General features: G+C 48.7%; 1 long non-coding RNA gene across 13 annotated transcripts; it reads left to right on the forward strand.

The window, feature by feature from the left end:
* The first annotated feature begins 997 nt into the window (after window positions 1-997).
* LOC123116415 (uncharacterized) lies at window positions 998-6,862 on the forward strand. 13 transcript variants are annotated; one of them, XR_006457065.1, is made up of 9 exons: window positions 1,005-1,404; window positions 1,550-1,626; window positions 1,744-1,879; window positions 2,006-2,060; window positions 2,710-2,777; window positions 2,888-2,949; window positions 3,535-3,680; window positions 3,766-3,862; window positions 3,968-6,862. It is a non-coding gene; the product is annotated as an uncharacterized lncRNA (long non-coding RNA). The 13 variants fall into 13 exon arrangements; XR_006457074.1 differs by having other exon boundaries at window positions 1,006-1,626; window positions 3,968-4,026; window positions 4,436-6,862; XR_006457086.1 differs by having other exon boundaries at window positions 1,008-1,626; window positions 3,968-4,770; window positions 5,567-6,862.
* The last annotated feature ends 16,272 nt before the right edge of the window (window positions 6,863-23,134 follow it).

Consider the following 23,134-nt stretch of genomic DNA (forward strand, 5'->3'; position numbering starts at 1 on the left):
ACCCAAGGATTTCTTCCACCGGCGTTCATGGTCCCCGTCCGAGCCGGACTAGCCACCTACAATGGCGGGGACCAAGCGGAGAGGCGTCGGGTATGCCTCATCCCATATTTGCTAAGAGGCGTCGGGTTTCCAATCCACCCATTCCTTCACGGGCTCCTGGAGTTTTATGGCCTCCAGTTGCACAACTTAACCCCTGCCACCGTGCTGCACATCGCAGGATACGTTGCCCTTTGTGAATTATTTCTAGGCTACGAGGCTCACTTCGAGTTATGGAATAAATTATTCTGCCTCGTCCCTCGCAATCAGGAGGAATCCATATATCAAGTGGGCGGATCCGAAATATGGCGCGTCGCCAGACCGGATACCTGTCCGGTACTCCAAAGAAGGCATCTGAAAACTGGCCCTCGGAGTGGTTTTATGTTGATGACGTTCCCTTTCCGGATCCAATCCGGACGGGCCTCCCTGAGTTTGATAACGCTCCGCTGAAGAAATGCCGAAGTTGGCGCCCTCAGAGCCCTCAAGAGGAAGATACCAGAGAAGTCCAGTTCCTGATGAGCAGGATAAAGACACTGGCCCAATCAGGACTGACAATAGTCGAGGTTTTATCAATATGCATAATGCGGGGGGTGCAACCACTTCAATATAGGGAGAAGCATATGTGGCACTTCAACGGGAAGACGATGCCACCCACTGTGGTCGCAAAGGTCCGGACTCCGCCACTTCTCTGGCGAGAATACTATCTGATTTAAAACAAAACAGAGGCTGGGCAACTCACTCTCAATAAGCTTTCCCGATGGCATCCTACGCTGGCCGTTCGATCGGCGTTGACCAGGTCTTTTTTCGCGTGTTGACTGTTCGATCGTCGCTGGAATTCTGCGGACTCATTTTTACCGGTCGGTGAATCGTGGCGAGGGATGACGTGTGGGCCGGCGCTATGGCCACTTGGATCGAAACGGCTGGGTGTTGCTTTTCCTGGTGCGGGGGCGCGAGGCAGCCGCGCCGCGTGCGCGCGACAAACCCTAGAGGCCTAGCCTCCCCAAGCCCCACAGGCCGCACTCCTCCTCCTTCCCCATCCCACCCTTGTTAGCCGCCGCCACCATTCTGCCTCCCTCCTCTCTGTCCTACAACCACACCACCGGAGGAAGCCGCCGTTCGTGGCGCCATATCGCTGCCGGGGTGCCGCGTAAGAGGCCAGGGGCCGCCGCCACCGCAAGCCGGCAGGAAGCCAACGGCGAGCACGCCGTCAAGATGCCGCCAGGAGGACCTACCATCCGGTCCATGTCGTCAAGCGAGGGCCGCTTGTTGCTTCGTCGTGGGAGGAGGCGCACCATCGAGGAGCAGCAGAGGAGGAGACGAGGACCATCGAGGAGTAGCAGGGGAGGAGACGAGGACCATCGAGGAGCAGTAGGGGACCGCCGAACTCCCTCTTCCCTTCCGGCTGCACCTTCTCCTTGAGCTCCTTCCAGTCCCTCGCTTCTCCACTCCTACTATTCACTCTCCCTCCCATGCTCGTCATGTGTGCTTTCTTTTGATTTGGTTGTGCCTGCAGGTCCATGGACATTGTCAGAATGGTCAATTTATTCTGGCGTATTATTTTCAGATATCATGTTTGTCCAAGCCTCCAAGGTAATTCTCAAGAATTATATTTTTTTACTTGCTTGGCTACTGAGTGAAAATGCATATGCTCCAGTTTGGTCACTTTTGATGGTCTTTTGAATATGATCCAATTTGGTCACTTTTCAGATTCAATTAGATAGCATCGTCTTCTCCCCGAGCAGCAAAATGGAAGCTAGGAATGTCAACTCTGTTGTGTGTCAGGCTCAGCGATGCCAGCCTCTGCCCCCTCCCCAAACGATATGGTCTGCTTCAGTTCACGCAGGTTGCCACTTCCTCTATTCTCATTGGTTTTCTTTGATTGGTGTACTGATCCACACTGAATGTGTATGAAAATGTTTTTGCTGGGGCATTTGTGCACTGAACTGGGATCTAACATATGTAAGTCCAGTGTCTAGGTGAAGAATTTGTGGCCAGCAACGAAAAGATGTCTCTTGAAAATCTAGGTATGAGATGCCTTTTTGCATCCAGTGTTCTTACATATTAGTGTGTTGTGGCATTGTGACAAAAACATATGTCAATCCTAGAGCATAGATAAGTTTACATTTGCTTTTCTTTTCTCATTTTTGTTATGTGATTTGTTCAGTAGAATTATTTCTGTACATATCAGGAGCTGGGTTTAGGTGTTTTGTTCAGTAGAATTGTTTCTGTACATATCAGGAGCTGGGTTTAGGCTCCACTAGATCAAAGTTTTGGCTCTTGTTTCTCAAGTTCTGTAGAGGTTAGAGGAGTAATTAGTGTTCTCTTTCTGTTGAATGGGTGTATGTGGATGCATACATATAGTAGTGGAGCAATTTCCATCCTCTATTTTTTTACTGAGCATACGTGGATGCCCATAAAGTGTTCATTGTTTTTTTTAACAAGTAAATATTGATGCACAGAAAATTTATATGGTAGTTTCCATTCTGGTTTACATGGGTAGTACCTGAACCTTATTTATATTTCCACTCCTATGGATTTATTTGCAATTCTTGTTCTTGACATATCAGGAGTTGGTGTTGGTGTTACATTCTACCAGATCCATTTTTTGCTCATGTTTCTTAGGTTCAATTAGTGTTCTCCATTTTTCTGATAAGTGAATGTGGACACATACAGACAGTAGAGGAAAAAAGATACGCCAACACTGTTCTACGATCTGTTGCATCTCTGTTCTCCTTGTTAAGGTTAGGTGCTCTATTTCCTAGGTACACGTGTATTATCGTTTATGTGGGTGCTATCATGGTGCTTGCTCTGCTGATCATTGTAATGTTCTGGATCTGGGGTGTGGCTGCAGGAGAGGGGAGGCGGCCAATGACAGGGAGAAGGAGCAGGCCGTCGAGGAGTGCAAGCAAAAGAGTAAGATGTGTATTTTTTATTGCCTCAAATGATTCAGATTAAGAGTGACAATATGTATGTGTTTGGTTGGGTGGAAAAGTCCCGCTTCCGATTACAGCACTTTCGTAAGACAGTAGAAGTCGTTTGGTTCAGCCCTTCTGTTTTCTGTTACGATGCTATTCAATATAGCGCTTCACTTCTGTGGAAACATCCGATCATGGCTGGATACAAAATCCTCTCCGCTACGTATTCACTCGTGTCCGAACCAAACAAAACACGTATTCTGGAAGATATATCGGAAGCAGCGCTTCCCGGTCAGTGTCTTGCTCTGTAGCCAGTCTTCAGTTATTCTATCACATCACATGTGTCTATTTGACATCTACTTGTTTTCTGTATATATGTCTTCCATTCCGTGTATCCTTGGGTGCTTATATAAAGTTTGTATGTAATTACTTTATGACGCTTGACAGATCATCCCGAAGAATAATTCTGCAAAACAATTATTAGTCCTGATGGATTTTGTATTTTAAGCTGTACAGTTCATAACATATCATTTGGAACGGATGGAATACATGTCTCAGTTAACTTGATTGATTTGTTTGTCAGATAAATAGCACGGAGAACATATCAGTGCTATATGTGTGTCTAAGGGCTCCAAGAGATGCAGTCATAGACAGTGACTGGTCCCTGAAGTTTGGGACGTTAAGGATAAAAGCAAGCAGTTTTCAGAAACTTTTAGTTGTGGCTCATGGGTAAATTTTGAAACACAAATTTCTTAACTTGTCAAATGTAGCAGAAATAATTAAGATTTAATCACTGCTACTTCCTGAAATGCAGGTTGGAGCAACTGGGAAATCATTGACAAATGTGGTCTCAGTTGGAGTTGGTGGTAGCTTCCTTGGACCTCTGTTTGTGCATGCAGCTCTCCAGATTGGTAAACATTTATTTTATCTACACTTCCTCTAGGGTTTCTAAACTGAGAATATATTTATTGCCAGATTTTGATCTGATATGCCTTTAAAATGTTACTAATTTTCAGACCCGAAACAGCAGAGTCCGCCAAAGGCTGGCAACTAAGATTGTAAGCGTGTACTTGGGGTATGTTTCTGTATTTCTTTTGTTGACACCTGTTACATGTTCTTCTCGCACTTCCTATGGATGATCAAAAATATTAAATGTGATCGAGCAGAGGCTTCCTTTTTATCTTTCTGCACCATTCATGCAACCCTAACCAGGAATTCTTTCATTATTGGAGTCTTTCGTTGTATATATAACTATATATTGATGCAAGGTGGGAGAAGAAGGAGGTGGCTGGCCTTTATTGTGTTTTGGTGTGGTTCTCTCCTATTTAATGGTAGATATGATGTATAGGTTCAAGCATGTGATGTTTCTTTCAGTGCATATTTGTGCTTTACGATGTTTGATGCACATATAGTTGAACCTCTTACTCCATGTAATACTTTGCCAAAGAAGAATTTATTAATGTTGGTGTTTTTTCTCTTTTCAGATTTTAGCCTGGGTGCATAAACATACATGCCGCACATTATATTCAAATTTCAGTGCAAGATTAAACTGGGGATAAATCATTATGGAAGGGAAAGGAATGAATAACAAACTATATAGATTTATTATCATATCATTTATTTTTGATTGCATGATCTTAATTGCTCATCTCTGAAAATATTCTAGGCTCTTGCTCTTGGAAGATTAGACTGATGTGGTTTTGCTTTATGAATAAATGGCGTGCAAACTTACTGGTTTGATTTAGGTGTGTAGGCAGAGGAAACAAAAGAATCATAATCCCAGGTTTAGGCATGCACATGGTCACTGATCACAAAGTAGGTAGGAACATGTGCAGTATTGTGATTTTCAGCAAGAGAAAGAGAAACATAGTTAATTGTACGTATTTTAAGCTACACTATGTGATGTTGCTCTATTATAAAGGCCTTGCTTAAATGCTTGTTTGCAATATGTATTGCATTTCCAGGGATTATCCTTTTGCTTATTGAGTATTTCCTATGTTATATTTCGTCCTCAGCTTGGTCACTGTATGTGATTATTTACTCATTTTGAGCCATTTTGCAACCAAGCTTGACTTCTTTTATTTTGCGATCTGAGTTATGCACACCAAAATTAGCCCACGTAAGTTTGAACCATATTGAACATGTTAGATCACTCTCCTGTATGTGATGATTTACTCTATGGAGCCATGTTGTGACCTAGCTTGAGTTCTTTTATTTGCGATCTGAGCTGCAAAATAAAAATAAAAATAAAAATAGTCCACGTAATTCGAACCATATCTGAACATTTTAGTATTTGAATACTGAAATTACCAAACATGATCTTCACTTCGCCATTTGTGACCCCACAGTGCTTTAACTAAGCTAGCTATAGTAATATTATGTTTTACATGGCTATGCAAGTTAAAGGTTCTAATATAGTGTACGTTTATCAATATTTTGTGTTATATTGAGTAATATACTTCACATATAAGTTTTAAGCTAATAGCTCCTAATAATTGTTTCTCCTCTTTGCAGTTGCCATTTTAGTCATATTTTTTCTGAGATAAAGAATAATATTGAGATGCATTTCCTTTCTGATGATGAGATTGGGTATGCCTATGTTTTGTATTTTTCAGTATTATTTTATTTCCGGCTCCGCTTAGCTGAGAGAGCTAAGAGATAATATGGTAAACAATTTCTATCAAGTGGGTGAGCTCCATTTTTCAAGGTAAGTCAGGTGACAGCCAAAAAAATACCAAGGAGATGAGTCTCTTATCAGTTGTTTTGATCTTATCCAGGTTCTATTTTCTTTCAGGCCATGAGTTACGATGTCCTGGTTAGAGCTACTACATTCAAAGAGTAAATCTGTTTCATTGTATCTGTACATTGTATGAAAAAGGTGCATCTATTATGCCCCGTAGAAATTTCAGCTGAGCAATTGTGTAGACTTACGAAGCTATCATGACGGATGTTAGTGATTTCTGTATTGGGGCCATGTTACATCTCTAGGGTTGAATTAATGGCTAGAAATTCAGAGTTACATAGCTGAAAACAGGGTTGCTCGAAGCAAACAAGCTGCTTATTCAGTATTTTTGACACTCATGGAAAAGGTATATGCTCATCCTAAATTCCTAATTATTATTATATCACATAACTGAAAGTGCATTAGACCAATGGTGTTATCAGAAATAAATAATTTTTGCCCCATAGCTGAACTGTGTCCTCAGTGTGTATATATGTTAGAGATGTGTAAGATTCAGATATTTTTATTCATTTGTTAACTTTACCAATGTATGGCTGACATGCTTCATTATGTTATATCACATCTGAAGGTGCATTATACCTGTGGTTTATTAGAATGCATAATTTCGGTCAAATAATTGAGTTGTTCTTTTCTTCGGTGTATATACAAGTTACAGATGTGCATGATTATGTTTATTCTCTACATTTGGTAAATTCACCTATGTATGGCTGACATACTTCTTTAGGTTATGTTTCTAAAGCTCCATGCTTAATCGTCCAGAATGTTTCCAAGTGACTGCTTTACACATGGGAGACTGGATGAATGGAGGAGTTCAGAGAAGCTGGTGTTATGTTACATATGGTCTTCAAGCTAATGTTATGTTTCTTGCATGGTTTGTGTATTTGTTGCAAAAACATAGTACAAGAAAAAGATCTATGCTCATGAAGATGGCAGAAGGGAACTACATGTGGAACAAGAACCACTAGCACTGACCAGTTGGGCATCTGGATAGTGGTAGTGAACAAAAATTGCTTGCCCTATAGAGTCAATGTAATCTACTACTATCCCACTTGCTGATTTTTATATTATGAAACCATAGTATGTATTTACACTCCTGCTGTGAGATTGTACTATGTAAATTATGGGAGGACAATGTAGGCCTTTATATGCAAATAACTCCTTGTTGAAATGAGTAACTTGAGCCATTTGGCACAACAGGTCTATTTTCTTGCTTGCAATAATGTGCATTGCCTTTTATTCTACCATCTAAAAAAATTATAAGTCATGACACAAGAATTATTTACTGTTACTATAACTAAATATAAGATGAACTACAAAAACATCTTATATTTAGTTACGGAGGGAGTAGGTGCTTCTGCCAATAAGAAATGCTAATTTGAAATCCAACAAACAATGACCAACCTACACTAAAGTAAAACTCTGCAGACACAAACCAAATACTAGACAACTTAAATGGTTTCTAAGCACTTTTTTATTAGAAAACTAGGTCTGCTGTTGAATTATATGCTCTTTTTGAATTACAAATGCCATAAGGATTGCCTACAAAGGTGGTTATTTTTTAGTATAACTATATCTATGCTTGTTTTTCATCTTAACCTTTTCAGATAACAAATTATGCATGCTCATGTATATATTTTGAAAGAGAAGTATTTTCTTGAATTTTCATATAAAAAGGTAACAATTCATTCCTTTTATTATGCTGATGATGATTCTATTAAAAGTCCTTGCCGCCTGCAACGCTTATGTCTCTGTAAACAGCATAACTAATGCCATATGGTTTTCAATGTGACCAAGATCTAAACTATTGATGAGTGTAGTTTATAAAGCACAGAGTTGCTGAAAAATGGAAATATCTTCAACGGGCCATAATTTTGAATGGGACTTTGCGCTACCAAATTATAATGTGTGTATACATCTCATCGTAGATAACAAACCACTTTTTCTGCTAAAAGCGATTACATTTGTTACCATATGTGCTTGCCAACAACTAAACAATGTAAAACATAGATTTTCTTTTAAATGGGACTATGCTACCAAACTAAAATGTGTATATATATACATCTCACTATAAACAACAAGCCACCGTTTTTCCTGGATAACGGAGATTAAATTTGTGGCCATATGTACTTGCCCAAACTAAACCAACTAAACCATGAATTTCTTTTCATTGCACACATGGAATGTTTTCAATATAACATGATTTAACACATGGGCTTTCTACTATCAATATCGAACATGTCCTTGCAAAATGAATCTCTTTTCATCGATAACATGTCTTTAGCGGGTCTCTGCCCCATTTGGCGCAACGGGTCAACTAGTTTATATAAAGGAGAAGAAGAGGAGTTCCTCCGCATCAAACCGCGGGATGGATTTTCCATGTACAACCCCCCAAGTTGGGTGAGCCGTTACTCTTTACTCAACTTTATCCATTCTTGCACCCTTCATCACTATCATTTACCTTGATATTTCTGAGCAGGAACTGAGGAGGGCTGTAAAAGAGTTCAACAGCCCGTCTCCGCAGCCAGAGGACCCCGGCCGGGCCTTCGATCCCGGACTTGAAGAAGATCCGGATATATCTGTGGAGCTTGTCGACGGGACATTTTATCAGGCCAGCTACGATGGCGCCTTGGTGGCTATTATCACCAACTATCCCGGACTTCTCCCTGCATCGCGTGTAAGCAAAGCTGAAGCCTTATCCTCTGAAGAGGATTCCTTTCTTATACCCTGCCTTATGCACAAAATATCATATTTTTGTAGAGACGACCATCGGAACGCGGCGCTGAGCCCCTGGGGGCTCGTCAGCAAAGGGCGTCCGGGCCAGGCAGGCTCAAGAGGAAGGCGGTTAGGGTCGAAACACCGTCGCAGAGGTATAGTTAAAATCTGCTTTCTGATTATGATGTTTGAAATGTAACAACATCCATCGTGTCCTAGCAGAAAGAGTAGTCGCCGGACTACATCCAGAGATCCTGCCGGTCACGCCTCCACCAGCCGGATTCCAGAACCGGTTGAGGCCAATGCGGGGCCGATGCCGAATTGACCTCCGACAGAGGATGCGGATAGGCTCTCCGCCACGAATTCCGAAGTAGAGAGTGCCATGAATCACCTGTGCCGACGGGCTGTACTTGCAATAGTATCGTTTCTGAAGATGCAATCAATGCTTTTAATTCGGGTGACGCATACATCCGAGCTGCCCAAGACAGGCTCGCCCGAGCGACGGACCAGTATGCGAAAGATATACGAGTGAGAAAATTTGATAAGCATGTATAGCAGTAGCCCCTGAGACTTGAAACAGTTGGAACAACTGATTTAAGGATCATTTGATGCATAGGTTCTTGTAGAGAAGAATATCCATTTGTCTCGAGAGCTGGAGGACTGCAAGACCCAGCTGAGGGCCGCGGTTGCCAAACTAGAGGAATCCTAGAAGGCCTCATCTGGTAACATTTGTCCCAATAGAGAAATTTTAAGAAAATATACCAGTTAGTAATTGGCTTGCTTCATAAGTCTAACAGAAAATTCTGCAGACAATCTCGGGGAGAATCCGGAGATCGTAAGAGATAGCGAGTCACATCTCCAAAGACAGCTAAAGGCTGGCGAGCGTGTACTTACATAGGTTAGGCAGGAGAAAAACAATCTCCAAGATGCCAACGTCTGGCTGGGCGTCGAATTGGCAGATGTTCAGGCTCAGCTGGCGGACCCCGTGAAGGAGAACAAGAGGCTTCGTCGCGGCATTTATGGTAAGTGCCTAAATGAACTGTAGTACAGTTCGGCGAGGAAGCAATTTAAAAGAGTTTATATTTGTAGGTATGCTGACGGACCGTCCAAAAGAGGAGATGTCCGGGTCCGCAGGTAATTTACTACATGATCTCTCACAGCTGCATGAACGAGTTCGGCTGGTGATGCAGGGTATTGCCCAGGCCTTGTGGCCATCCACTTCCCTGCCAGGAGGCAGGAGTGAGCTCATGGATATGCTACAAGGAGCAGGGCGGCGCTTCCGGTTGTGGAAGGTATCGGCCTGCCGACAAGGTGCAAGGGAAGCCTGTGCCATGGTGAAGATGCAATACACCAAGCTTGACCCGAACCATATGGCCGAAGTCGGACCGGCGGGGCCAGATGGGCAAGAGATTCCCGTGAGTATGGTGTATGACCAGGTAGCATTAGCCGCAAAGTATTCCCAACAGGATGGCAAGCTAGATAGCCTGTTGGATGGTATAGAGGAAGAATATAGCCAGTCCAAGTGACTATGTAATTCAATGGACATATGTAGTCCCTAGCCGGATTAAAAATCTTTTGTCATGGCGGACCTTTTCGCTTCAGCCCCCGGATCCGATAGTCCGGGGTGTATCCGAATACCCGCTCATTTATGCAAAACCGGGGTATGCATGGAAACCAGGCGTAGGGGTCATAAGTGCTTGAACAGACAAGTACCCAACAAGTTATGTTATATTACATGGGTAGTAAGAAACATCTTCCAGGGAGAATAGTTCTGTTAGGGGTTCCTTTCCCTGGGTACGCATGCATTGATGTGCATGTCCGAACTGCGAACAGAAACGCAGGATACAATACATCTGGGGATTCACGTTGTAATAAACGAAATAAACATCTTTTGTTCACCGACTGAATATTCCCTTAAGAACGCTAGCTTTCGGCTTCACCCAGTCTGAAGTACACATCCGGCTGAATCGGCAGTAACAATCACAGAGGTGCTCCCCTTATACCCTAGCCGAATTAACAGGAACGTAGGGCATAAACACAAGAGCTAGGCAACCCAGCATGGCCACATCTTAAGTCATATCGATGCATATAATGGTGAAGAAAAGATACATATGGGAAAAGAACGCATATGTGATAGGCAGGAAGCCATAAAAGTAATTATATTTAGCTTCCATATAGGAAGCCCCTAGGTATGGTGAACACACATAGTGCGGCCGGAGTGTTCCAAGCATCCGCACTGTATTGAATACTTTGTGTGAAGAAGGGAAAAAGGGCGAGAAAGGAAAAAAGGGGGACATAATTAAAAGAGCGGGGGTAAGGAGACGAAAACTGAGTTCGACACTAGGCATAGAATCTTCGGAGTCTGGCTGCGTTCCATGGGTTCGGCTCGAGTCTGTTATCGGATGCATTACGCAGGAAGTACGATCCTCATGTGAGAACTTTATCAATAATGAAGGGACCCTCCCACTTAGGTTTGAGCTTGTCCTTCTTCTCCGGTAAGTGTAGAACGAGTTCACCAACGTTATAAGTTTTGGCCCGGACTTCTCTGCTTTGATACCTTCGAGCCTGCTGCTGATAGAATGCGGAACAGGCTTTTGCGACGTCACGCTCCTCCTCTAGGGCATCTAGGTTGTCCTGCCGATCTAACTCGGCTTCCTTCTCTTCGTACATGCGCACACGAGGTGAGTCGTGGATTATGTCACAGGTAGTACGGCTTCTGCGCCGTACACCATAAAAATGGTGTGTATCCGGTGGTGCGATTTGGCGTGGTCTGCAGCCCCCAGAGTACGAAGTCGAGCTCCTCGACCCAGTGCGTGTCCGATTCTGTCAAGGATTGCACTAGTCTGGGTTTGATGCCACTCATGATGAGACCATTTGCACGTTCGACCTGGCCGTTTATTTGGGGATGATACACGAAGGCGTAATCGAGCTTAATGCCCATGTTGCCGCACCAAGTTTTCACTTCATCGGCTGTGAAGTTTGAGCCATTGTCAGTGATGATGCTGTGGGGGACGCCGTAACGGTGTACAACCCCTGATATGAAGTCTATCACTGCTCCGGATTCGGCCGTTGTAACTGGTTTGGCTTCTATCCATTAGGTGAACTTGTCCACCATGACCAATAAGTATTTTTTCTTATGGCTTCCCTCTTTAAGAGGTCCGACCATATCCAGCCCCCAGACTGCGAATTGCCAAGTTATGGCGATTGTTTGGAGAGCGGTAGGGGGCATACGGCTCTGATTGGCAAAGAGCTGGCAACCGATGCAGTGTTGGACAAGGACCTATGCATCTGCCCGGGCTGTCGGCCAATAAAAACCTGTACGGAAGGCTTTGCTGACAAGTGCCCGAGCCGCATCGTGGTGCCCGCCGAGTCCGGCATGGATTTCAGCCAAGAGTTTCCGCCCTTCCTCTTCGGAGATGGATCTTTGGAGCACTCCAGTGGCACTTTTCTTATAGAGTTCTCCCTCATGGACTTTGTAGGCCTTGGAATGACGCGCAGTACAACGTGCTTCATTTTGGTCCTCGGGGAGCTCCTGCCTATTTAGGTAGGCCAAGAAAGGCTCGGTCCACGGGGCGATTAAAGCCATGATTTCATGGGCCAAAGGTGTTATTTCGGTGGCGGAGCCCCCAATTACGTCAGATGGTTCGGAATCTAGGGTTGTATTCGGAGCCGGACTAGTATTGACGGGCTCCCCTTCCCATACCACGGATGGCTTGAACAGATTTTCCAAGAATATATTAGGTGGGATAGGGTCGCGTTTAGCGCCGATGCGGGCGAGGATATCCACCGCTTGATTGTTTTCTCGAGCCACATGGTGGAATTCGAGCCCCTCGAACCGAGCTGACATTTTGAGGACGGCATTGCGGTAGGCCGCCATTTTCGGATCCTTGGCATCAAAATCTCCGTTTATTTGTGATATTGCGAGGTTTGAGTCCCCGCGCACTTCCAGGCGTTGAATGCCCATAGAGGCTGCCATCCGAAGACCATGCAACAGAGCCTCGTATTCGGCTACGTTGTTGGAGTCTGTGTATAATATTTGGAGTACGTATTGGACCATGTCTCCGGTGGGGGATGTCAGCACTACACCCGCTCCCAATCTGGCCTGCATTTTAGAGCCGTCGAAGTGCATGATCCAATTAGAGTACGCGCCGTACTCTTTAGCGAGTTCGGCTTCTGTCCATTCGGTGATAAAGTCAGCCAATACTTGCGACTTAATGGCCCGCCGTGGTTTGTATGTTATGTCAAACGGAAGGAGCTTGATAGCCGATATAGCAATCCGTCCCGTGGCGTCACGGTTGTTTATTATGTCGTTGAGTGGTACTTCGGAGGCCACCGTAATCGAACACTCTTGAAAGTAGTGTCGTAGCTTCTGGGATGCCATGAAGACCGCGTATGCTATCTTTAGATAGTGTGGGTATAGGGATTTGCATGGGGTGAGGACAGTGGACACGTAATATACCGACTTTTGGAGCGGGAACTTGTATCTGTCTGCTTCTCGTTCGACGACGAGCACTGCGCTTACAACTTGATGTATTGCAGCTATGTACAATAGCATAGGTTTGCCAATATTTGGCGCGGTCAGGACTGGATTGCTGGCCAATAGGGTCTTTATTTCATCCAGTCCGGCCGCGGCCGCATCCGTCCACACGGAGTGTTCAGTGCGTCGAAGAAGGCGGTAAAGAGGTAGTGCCTTTTCAAATAATCGGGAGATAAAACGGCTTAAGGCATCCACGCATCCAGTTAATTTCTGGATATGCCTGAGGTCTGTTGTGATAGCCAACTGCGATAGAGCTCGGATTTTTGCCGGATTCGCCTCGATTCCCCTATTGGAAACGATGAAGCCGAGCAACTTCCCAGAGGGTACGCCGAAAACACATTTTTTCGGGTTGAGCTTCATGTCGTATGTTCAGAGGTTGTGGAACGTGAGTCTGAAGTCATCTATTAAAGTTTCAACGTGTCTTGTTTTTATGACCACGTCGTCCATGTATGCCTCCACTCTTTTTCCGATTTGCTTCTCCAAGCATGTCTGAATCATACGTTGATAGGTTGCGCCGGCATTTTTGAGCCCAAAAGGCATAGTGTTGAAACAGAAGGGGCCATATGGCGTTATGAAGGCCGTTGCGGCTTGGTCGGATTCCGCCATCTTTATTTGATGGTATCTGGAGTATGCGTCGAGGAAACATAGTGAGTCATGTCCTGCGGTGGCGTCGATGATTTGGTCAATGCGAGGGAGGGGGAGGGATCCTTGGGGCAGGCCTTGTTGAGGTCTTTGAAAACAACACATAGGCGCCATGATTTATCCTTCTTTGGGACCATTACCAGATTTGCCAGCCAATCCGGATATTTTATATCTCTGATGAATCCGGCCTCAAGTATCTTGGCTAGCTCTTCTCCCATGGCTTGTCGTTTAGGCTCTGAGAAGCGCCTAAGAGTCTGTTTGACTGGCTTGTATCCCTTCAGTATATTGAGGTTGTGTTCGGCCAGCCTGCGTGGGATCCCCGGCATGTCTCAAGGATGCCAGGCAAAAATGTCCCAATTCTCGCGTAGGAATTCTCGTAGTGCGGCGTCCATTGTGGGGCTCAACTGTGTCCCAATGGAAGCTGTCTTTGTGGGGTCCGTCGATGGACCTGGAATTTGACTATCTCGTCTGCGGGCTTGAATGAGGTGGACTTGGGTCATTTATCGAGTATCACGTTGTCCCTGTCCACTGTGGCGGGCAGCGTTGTTAGTTCTTCGGCCGCTAGGGCTTCGGTTAATGCTTCCAGGGCTAGTGCTGTAGTATTATTTTCGGCGCGGAGTGTGATGTCCGGATCACTGGCTAGAGTTGTCGGATGTTTATCACCAGCGCGGAGCATAGTGCTTTTGTATGTGTACGGGCATAGCCGCTCCTCGGCAGTGTCGTCAGCTAACGCGGAGCATGGTGCTTCCACTGGTGCGTGGGAGGGGGGCTCCCCTCCGGGAGGAGCCCCCGGGGCATGTACAACCCTGCCCTGACACGTGACCGGCACGGTAGGGCTAGGAGAGGTGTATCTGGGCACCCGTGGGCCAGCGCGGGACCCACGAGGCCCTACCTCGAGGCGGGTTGCGCCTGGCTCTGGGCCTTTGTCAGTGGTATGTTACTGCAAGATGGTTAAAATGCAAATTCTCTACGTCCTCAGGTCCTGGCCCTCGAGCAAGCTCAGCCGCCGCTGGTATGATAGGTCGTGATGCCGTGGGTCAAGGCCAGGGGGTGAGGGCTGGAGAGCCAGTAAGAGCCCCTGAGTCGCGATACTCAGGCACCCCCCTATTAACGTGCAAGCGCTTTGCATGAGAGTGGAGAGTTCCGCGGTAGGCAGCAGACGTTAATCATGAGTAGGTTAAGCATGAAGGAGCAAATCCACTTATATAGATGCGGAGAAAGCAAACGCCACCGGGTCAGGCCCGAGAGCTTGGGGATGATGCAGCCCGAGGGGCACCCCCAACAAGGTAAGAAGAAGACATAAGCAAAACGGATACATGCCGCAGGGACGGACCCACGTGACCTGGGAATGATGCAGCCCTGAGGGCGCTCCCAGCCGAAACGAAAACTGAAAAGAAGTCACCTGATGCTGTTGTAGAGCGAGTGTCGGAGTAGCTGATGATGCGGGGTGAAGGAGCATATCCTCACGAGCCCTCGGGACTCCGAGCCTCGGGAGGATCAGGAGGTCCGGGCGGCCCGACAAGGTCCGTCTCCATCTCCTCCATGAACGCGCGATGCTGAGCTTCGAGAATGCTCCTCATCAGGCGCTGGTGGGCTGCAGCCGCGTTCGGCAAGCCGAAGGGCATGCGAATGAAGCTATGCAGTGGGCCCGCGCAACGCCCCACGCGCGAAGGCCAGAAGCTCTCCTGAGAAGCGACTCGATTGAGCCCTGGGTAGTCAATGCAGACGCGCAACCCAACATCCTTGCCTGGATGGGGAGCCACACTGGGCAGACGGCGGTTGCCGCGCATGACTCTCGATTCCTCCAACTCCTGAGCGGCCTTCGTGATGAACTCCTGAGGGTTGGGTCCTTCCTTCCTCACGCCTCCCTGAGGGAAGCGTGCCGTGAAGCACGCCTCCAAGTTGTGCCCAAGCGCCTCCCTCGTGACCTTGGCAAAGTCGGTGGCAACCCAGGAGAGAGCCCCCGAGCCCTGCCCGAGGAGTGCGCCGAGCGTGCCTTCCTATGCGATGGATGGTGGCGCCACTTGGACGGGCGCATGTCCAGACGCGGCGCCTCCGGAGGTGCCTGCCTCCTGAGGCCTTGAACCAGGTGATGTCTTTTTCTTCTTGGGAGCAGCTCTTCCACTCTTGCTGTCCGGGTCCTCGATCGACGCGGCCTGGAAGGCACGCTCGAGGGAGAACACTGCATCCATCTCTTCACAGGGGACCGTGATGACCCCACCGCTTCCTGGCATCTTGAGGACATTGTAGCCATGGTGAGTCACTGCCATGAACTTGGCCAGGGCTGGGTACCCGAGGATGGCACTGTATGGCAGGCGAATGTGGGCGACGTCGAAGTCAATGAGGTCGGTGCGGTAGTTGTTGCGCTGTCCAAAGGTCACAGGAAGGCGGACTTGCCCTATCGGGACAGTGGAACCATCAGTGACTCCTGAGAAAGGCTTGGTTGGCTGAAGCTGATCATATGGCACTTGGAGATTGTTGAACGTCTCGATGGACAGAATGTTTAGTCCTGCTCCGTCATCAATGAGGGTCCTGGTGACTTGCACATTGCTGATGACTAGGGAACAAAGCATTGGGAGGACACCAGCTATTGCCGCGCACTTGAGCTGATCCGCTGAGCTAAACGTGATGGGGCACGCAGACCACCTAAGAGGGCGTGTGGCCTCAAGCTTGGGGAGGACTGCATTCACCTCGCGAGCAAACTGCTTGAAGATGCGCTATGAGGCTGGGGCCTGAGCACCGTCCGAGATGCAAGCGATTACACGTGGCTCCTGGAAGCCCCCAGCCCCCTCGTCCTGATGATGGTCTTCATTCCTCCTTGGTGGTGGTGGCAGAGGAGGAAGGCATGCGTTACCCTGCGAGCGATCCTCACGAGGCTGATCTCGCCAGGCTCCCTCGCGAGGCTGGTCCTGCCAGCGGTCCTCACAAGGTCGGTCACGCCACCCTTGGCGAGGGCCACAGTCGTCCCATCGTCCTCCACCTCTTGCTCCGCCTCGGCCGTAGCCCCAATCGTTACGCTCGGGACATCGACCGACACGGTGTTCTTGCACGGCCCTGAGCTCTTGGCACTCGTTGGTGTTGTGGGTGTGGAGATCGTGGTACACGCAGTATCAGCTGCCCTTGGACGACTCCGGCTGGTCCCTACTGAGCTTTGTGTCTGGCTCTGCCATGAGCACAGCTGCTCCCTTACGCTTCACATCCTTGGCCTTGGCTTTCTTCTCTTCTGGGTCCGCTGCTGAGAGCTCGAGAAGGGAGAGGCGCCCTTCCTCAGGCCTTGCACATTTGGTCGCCAGGTTGAACAACTCCAGAGACGTGCACAAATCTTCATGGTTTGCCAGCTCCTCCTTCATCTTGACGTCGCGAATGTCATCAGAGAACGCTGAAATGATGGCCTCCTCAGTCACCCTGGGGATCTTGAGGCGAGCATTGTTGAAGCGTTTGGATGTACTTTTGCAAGGTCTCTCCAGGCTACTGCTTGATGTGGCGCAAGTCGCCCACGGCCGGTGGACGGTCGCGAGTGCCCTGGAAGTTGGAGATGAAGCGGGTGTGCATCTCGTCCCAGGAGGAGATCGTGCTAGGAGCCAGGTTCAGGAGCCAGGTGCGGGCACCTTCCTTGAGTGCCATGGGAAACCAGTTCGCCATGACCTTTTCGTCCCCGTTGGCAGCTTCGATGCCTAGCTCGTAGAGCTGCAGGAACTGCGCAGGGTCTGCAGTGCCGTCGTAGCGAGGAGGCAGGTCAGGCTTGAACTTGCCTGGCCTAGCGACACTGCGTAGCTCGGGGGTGAAGGCGCGGCAGCCTGCGGTGGCCACCGGAGCCCTTTGCTGGTGCTGGGCTTGCTCCTGGGGATTCCCACGCGCCGCTGCCTGGAGCAGCGCGGGGTCTTGACGTGGTGGCGCAGGGATGCGGTCACGGCGCACCGGTGCCGGGAGCACGCGAGCACCTTCTTGGACGCGGTGGGTCTCGTCCTGGAGCCGCACGCCTTGGAGCTAGGGCACGTTCTTGGGGAGGAGGTGGCGGAGGAACCTTCTGATCTGCGCCTCCTGCGCAGGATGGAGGGCGAGGCAGCGAGAGGGACGACATAGGAGAGCCCCCTGCAGCGCCGACGAGCTCGGTGATGCGGGCAAGCCAGTCCTCGTAGAGGTCGTCGATGGGACGGTAGTGCAGGAGCCCACGTGCCAGGAGCAATGCGGCGTGTGCGTCCTTGGGGCGTGACGGCATGGGACGACGAACCGGCTGGGGTCAGCGACGGGGTGGCGGTGCGACCTTCCCGCTGCACCAAAGGATGCAGAGACGAGGCCTGCTGCTCGTTCCCCGCCGGGCCGGTGGCGGCGTTGGTGGCAGGCGACGGGGAACGACGGGGGCACCCACCGACGGGCGCCGTCTGGGTGACGTGGGCGGCGAGAGTAGCCCGACACTCGGCGCGAGCCCGGCGACCGTCAGCCATGGACACGACGGAAGATCGAATGTGAACATCGGAAGAAAGATTACAGTGCACCCCTACCTGGCGCGCCAAATGTCGGATGTTGGGTTCCAGCAGACCCTTAAGGTTCGAACACTGGGGTGCGCGCGAAGATCTCTCCAATACCGTTCTTGTCAGGACCCCGACTCAATGCCACACTGATCTAGCATGTAACACCTGATATCACTTTGCGGCCTCACGCACGGTATTCCCACGGGTGTCGCCTTACCAGGCCCGAGACCGTTTGCGCCTTTTGGCACACGTATATGATAGTGTCGCTAGCATCCATATGACAAGGAGTTCGGGCTGACATGGCTAGTCGTGAACCCAAAGTGGCACTAACTTACAGGGACAGGCATACATGACCCAGCAACGAACGTGTCAGTCATCAGCGAGTGAATCCGGGCTGTAGCAACTGGGCTAGCAGGACTCCGGTAAACCGGGCTGTAGCAGGCTAACAGGACAACGGTAGACACCACGTGACATTTCCCCAAAGGGACAGACACAGGAATGAAGGACACATGCCGACCAACCTAAGTGTTCCGGAGCAGTAGCAAGCTACCAAGGCTCAGTGGAAGCACTAGGAGACATTTCTCGGTAAGAGAGGCTACCAAGGATAAACAACTAGATAGTCAGATCCCACACATACCAAGCATTTCAATAACATACACAAAATATGCTCGATATGTGCAAATACAACATGGCATTACAACATGACTCTACAACTCAAGTATTTTATTCAATAGGCTCCGAGGAGCGAGATATTACAAACATGGGTCTCACGACCCAACATTCAGAGCATACAAGTCAAAGCACATGCGGAAGCTTAACGTGTCTGCGTACAGACAACTACAAATGGAAAAGGCTGAGAAGCCTGACTAACTACCATATCCTGCCGACGGCACAAGATCGTAGCTGAGGTAATAAGCTAAATGTCTAAGTCCACGCGGAACTACTAGCGAGACCGAAGTCTCTCTGCAAAACATAAAATAGGAAAACGTGAGTACAAATGTACCCAGCAAGACTTACATCATCACTAACTACATATGCATCATTATCAACAAAGGGGATGGTGGGGTTTAACTGCAGCAAGCCAGCTTTGACTCGGTGGCTATCCTGAACTACGACTACAAGTAACTCTTTTGAGGTGGCGCACACGAGTCCACATATTCACCATATCAATACACCACTATGGATCCGCTCTCGTCTCCCTACGAGAGCACCATCCATAGCACTCACGCTTATCTTGCGCATTTTAGAGTATCCACTTTCACTTATCTATGAACTGTACAGGCAACCCAGAAGTCCTTTACCGCGGACACGGCTATTCGAATAGATGATGTTAACCCTGCAGGGGTGTACTTCTTTACACACGCTCTCACCACTTACCGCCGTTTACACGACATGTACTCGACAACCTTAAAGCGGAAGCCCAACAAGGGTGTCGGCAACGACCTACCTAAACACTCAAGTCTCTAGTCCAGGTTTATCGCCTATTCAGGTTCCATCCGCACGGAGTCCGGCCGAGGTTTCCACATACGGCCCCGAACGATGTGTACAGGGTTCTGCGACACCAAACGGGCGCCCGGCATACTCGGCCACGTGCCTACCGCATCACAGCCCACCCCTCCGGTTAGTGCTGCCCACGGCCTCCAGCATACTGCAAACACCAGAAACTACTTGCAACTCCTGGACAGAGGACAAGGGTGGTGAAGAAGCCGAGAGGGTCCATTGGTTTCGGGCCCAATGCGTGGTAGTAGCTGTTTCATGGATCACAAACACAGAACTCAGTTCCTGAGGACGGCTTCAATGAGACAACCAACCATGTACTCCTACATGGCCTCTCACCGCTACCTTTACCAAATCGTGTTCACACACTTAGCTCACACATAATAGTACATGTTCACATACCTCTGATTCATCCCCGATGAATCAGACCTGACTCAACTCTAAGCAGTAGCAGGCATGACAAACAAGCATGAATGAGTTGGCACAACAGGGCTCAAACAACTCCTACTCATGCTAGTGGGTTTCATCTATTTACTGTGGCAATGACAGGTCATGTAGAGGATAAAGGGGTTCAGCTACCGTAGCAAGTAACAGATGAATCGTTGTTGTCCTAATGCAGTAAAAGAGAGTAGGAGCGAGAGAGTATGATTGTATCAGAATGAACAAGGGGTTTTTGCTTGCCTGGAACTTCTGAAGATAATATAGCTCTTCATCGGTGTCATCGATCTCATCGTCTGTATCATGTCTATCGAGAGGGGACAAATACCGGCAACATAAAAGGAAAAACAATCAATGCAATGCACAATATGATGCAAGAACATGACATGGCAAAATGAGTGTGTTGGGCTAATGCAATTATAATCAGATGGGTTTGAGTTAGTTTGAACCCAAGGTTCAAGTTCAAATTGAAACTATGACTTAATAAAGTGCATTATCATGTTTTGATATAAACAGCAGGTTTAAGTTGCTTAAACATGCATGAAACCAGTACATATGGATAGATTGGATTTTTCTGATCATTTTTCATATATAACTTATTTCATTTGGAGTTACGGTTGATTTTCTATGAATTTTAGAAGTTTTGAACATTTTCTGGAATTTCCTGAATAAGAATAAATCCAGTGAATGATTTAGTGCGTAAGCACTGTGTCACTGTGACGTCAGCAGGTCAATAGGCGCTGTTGTAGGACAAACCTGACCACTAGGGTCCATTTGTCAGTGACTGGGGCTGGTTAGTGCCGCTGACATGTGGGCCCAGTCAACGGCCACGTCAGCTTGGTCAACTCTGACACGTGGGGCCCGTTGAGTTATGACCTAATTTAAGCAGGAAATTAAACTAACCTAAGCACGCACTGGGGCCCACATGGCAGTGCCCCTGGGGGTGTTTAGCGGGGTTATTAGCGCTAATTAACCGGCGCCACATCAGCAGGTGACGCCGGCGACCACAGCAGCGGCGGGAACTCGCCGGAGTTGGTCGGGGCGGCGCTACAGGCCGCGGCTGGGCACGCTGAGGGCACCAGGAGGGAGCTCGTGCTCCCGCGCGTCTAGGGGCGCACGCAGCCTGGCACAAGGAGGTTGGGGTCGACGGCGGGCGTTAGCTTGCTGCAGAGCTGTTGAGCACGTAGCCATGCTCGGGCACGAGCTTTGCTAGCTCTGGCTACGACAGCGTCAAGAATGGCGGCAGCCGGCTCTCGGCTCCGGTGGAACCACGATCTACAGAGAGCAAAAGAGCGCTGGGAGAGAGGTTTGGCGCAGAGGCTCACGATGAGGTCGAAGAGCGGGTCGGCGTGCTCGGGGAGGCGGCGGAGATGGCGAATCAGGCGGCGGCATCCGGCGGCCGTGGACGGGGAAGAAAGGTTGCGGCGTCGTCTTGGGGTCCTCCGGCCTTGCGTGGGTTGGCAGAGAGGTGCTTGGGGTCTAGGCGGAGCTCGTGGGCTGGTCAGAGAAGCGAGGGGGAGGTGGTGGCGACGTCAACGACAAGCGGCGGTGACGGTTGCCCTCTGGCGCGAGAGGGACAGAGAGGAGAGGAGGGGAGAAGCACGAGATAGAGTGAGAGAGAGGTCGGGGGTTGCGTGGCACGCGTCTAGAGCCGTCCAAGAGGAAATAGGCAAGCAGGGAGGGAGGAGGTGGCCTGGGCATGGGCGTGCGGGCGTCGGGCATGCGCTCGTCCTTCTGTCCGACGAGGAAGACGACAGGAGGAGCTACGGTGGGCTGGGCCGTGCTGCGCCGGTTCGTGGCGCTAGGTAAGGCCCAGGTACTAACTCTCTCTCTCTGTTATTTTTATTTCAGTTTTATATTTTGTTCTGTTTTGTTTTGATTTAGTAAAAATACTAAACCATTTTATAAAATCCTGAAAATAATTATGTGGCTAGAACTAAAATATACCAAACCACATAAAATATTCCAGAATTATTGGACATATATTAATTATATGTCGGGGAAACTGATCCACGAACACCTATGGGACCGGCGGACCGAGCCCCTTTCGGTTCGGCGGGGGGCGGAGATCGCACGAAGAGCGGATCGAGGCGAAGCACACGAGCAGTTTACCCAGCTTCGAAGCTCTCCGAAGAGATAACACTCCTACTGCTGCATGTCTGAGTGTATTGAGTTCTTGCTCGGGAGCGCTGAGTGCTACAGTACACACTAGCTGCTAACGAGATCGAGCGTGAGTGTTTTTCTGCCTTCAAACCCCCCGCTACGTTGCGCATGGGCCTCCTTTTATATTCTAAAGGGGTCTCCGACAGGTGGCAACGTAGACAAGGGTAAAAATGGAAAAAGGAAATGCGGTTGGTACAACTACCTGTACAGTGTATCATACCTAACCCTGACGGCAGGGGACAAAGGCATTAAATGCCCGTCTACGTCGCCCAAATAGTGCAAAAAGGGACCATCAGGGACACCACCGCTCGCCACGATGGCAATCTTGTCAGTGTCGCTTGCCACCGCGCAGCACTGGCCGCACAGCCTCTTGCCACGCGTGCCTGGAAAGGTCCTAGGGCGACACGTTGGTGGATGTGCTGGAGTGCGGGTATAGAGTGGTAGTTTGCCGCGGCAAGCCCCTTGCCGCGGTCGTTGTCTTGTCGCGTCCGGAAGCTTGTCGCTCACCGGGCCTCGCCGGGACACGTGGCGCATCGCGGCAAGTTCCTTGAGATGCCTTGGTTGGCCTTCCCGGCAAGATCCTCTTGCGGGGGCCTTGTCTCCTTGCCTTGAATACTTTGTTCTTGAATGGCTCCAAAGGAACCACGGAGGACCTTGGCGGTCACCCGGCAAGCCTTGCCGCGGGGTGCTGCGACTGCCCGTGCACAACTTCGGGATACTAAGGTACCCCTACTCTAGTACACCGACATTATATATAAAATATATACCCAATGCAAATAGTTATTGGTTTAATTCAAAGGCCCAAAATAAATGTTTTCGAGATACCAAAAATATTGGTTTGAATTTTACCTCTTGCCAATATTTTCAGTGACTGAGAGGAACATTTTCTTGGACATCTTTGAAGAGATTTTAATGTTGATTATTTCTAAATGATTTCTGAGGGTTTCAACTAACCTCAATTCAAATTTCATAAACATAA

Source organism: Triticum aestivum, chromosome 1B (assembly GCF_018294505.1).
Source record: "Triticum aestivum cultivar Chinese Spring chromosome 1B, IWGSC CS RefSeq v2.1, whole genome shotgun sequence".
Classification (NCBI taxonomy): domain Eukaryota; kingdom Viridiplantae; phylum Streptophyta; class Magnoliopsida; order Poales; family Poaceae; genus Triticum; species Triticum aestivum.